The sequence below is a fragment of the Mauremys mutica genome, chromosome 18 (genome assembly GCF_020497125.1).
Source record: "Mauremys mutica isolate MM-2020 ecotype Southern chromosome 18, ASM2049712v1, whole genome shotgun sequence".
NCBI classification, from domain to species: Eukaryota; Metazoa; Chordata; order Testudines; family Geoemydidae; genus Mauremys; species Mauremys mutica.
This window is the reverse complement of record NC_059089.1, coordinates 3,191,276-3,192,708: the sequence shown is the minus strand read 5'-3', so window position 1 is coordinate 3,192,708 and position 1,433 is coordinate 3,191,276. Positions and strand designations below refer to the sequence as shown.

Below are 1,433 nucleotides of genomic sequence, written 5' to 3'. Positions count from 1 at the left end.
AGGGGCAGCCACCCCACCACACTTGGAAAGCGGCAAATGAGAAGTCTAGAGCTGAAGGAAAGGTGACCATGACTCAGAACTGAGCCAAGGTTGCTGCGACTGAAACACAGATCACTAACCACTACATGATCACAGTGGCTGGTGGGAGAAGCACATGTTAGAAGCCCTCTGTCAACTCAGCTGTGGCTTTCTGTGCACGGAGAGCCAGGCACCTCAAGGTCTGCAAGTCTTGAGGGAAATGGGAAATGTCTGTACTTTAGAATGTGCAGGCGTTGTCCTAGACCATCAAATGGAACAGTTGTAAACATTTTTCCAAGGCAGGCACCATGGCTTAGCTGGCTAAAGTGCCTGCCTAGTAAACAGGAGATCCTGGGTTCAACTCCCAGTGGTGCTTTGTTGTATGGATTTGTCTCCTCTATTCACATTTTCCTGTGTCTTTCTAGGAAACAGAAGAGACCTCCCTTGGTATCCAAATAATATCTTGCTAAGGAAAAGGCTTCTTTGGAGAGAAGCATTTGAAAGAATCAAATCACAAGCCTGGAGCTGATGAAAAGGCTGCTGTGACTGGCATTGGCATGGTGGTTGCTTCAACTGCAATTGCTGCAACACGAGAGCTTGTGCCACACGTCCTTGTGATTCACTGGGGATGTCCACACACAGAGGCCATGTCACCTTCCTTTTGATTGTCAGTGATGAGAAATGGAGCAGCTGGGAGAAAAGTCCCAGAGACCAACACCGTGGCTAAGCTGGCCAAGGCACCTGCCAGGTTAAGTGTAGGTTAGGGATGCAGCACCCAGTGGTGCCTTAACAAATGTGTCTGCTCTTCCCACCTTTTGGTCAATCTTTCGAGGAAGCAGAGAAGACTGCCTCTGCCTTGCAGTGCAAATGCTTCCAAAAGAAACCGGTCGTTTTTTTCTGACAAGTGTCGAAAGGAGGCACCTAAGAAACGTGGACAAGGAAAAGGTCATCATAACTCAACTGGCATTCATGGCTCTTGAGGCCACAACACAGAGCACTGAAGGACCACAGCTGGTGACAGAAGGGGTTTTTTCAAAAGCATTTTCTACTATCAGGGTCCTCTCTGTGTACAGAATTTCTCATTCTTTGGTGTCTGCAGGCCCTGGAGATCACTATTTGGTATCTTGCTCTGTGTCTCAGTGAACATCTGCTGTGGCTGTTGAAAGTCTGTGATGGAATCTACAGGATACAACCTCAACAGTAGGACCCCTATGTCCCACCACCTGGATTCCCTCTCACACTGTGATGCTGTGAATCTCTGGCACATATTGCACTTACACAGACATCCACAGGTTGGGACACATCTAACTGAGTTACAGGAATGCTTCTCCCAGCCACTCACAAAACTAACGATAGATAAAGAGCCTCCCGCCAATTCCCCCCAGCTCTGCAGCCTGGCACCCCCTGGATCGTAC

At 48.6% G+C, this 1,433-nt stretch overlaps 1 non-coding gene across 1 annotated transcript; it reads left to right on the top strand.

Annotated features, from left to right (window-relative positions):
• The first annotated feature begins 320 nt into the window (after positions 1 to 320).
• TRNAT-AGU lies at positions 321 to 394 on the top strand. The gene has a single exon. It is a non-coding gene; the product is annotated as a tRNA-Thr (tRNA).
• Positions 395 to 1,433: the final 1,039 nt, after the last annotated feature.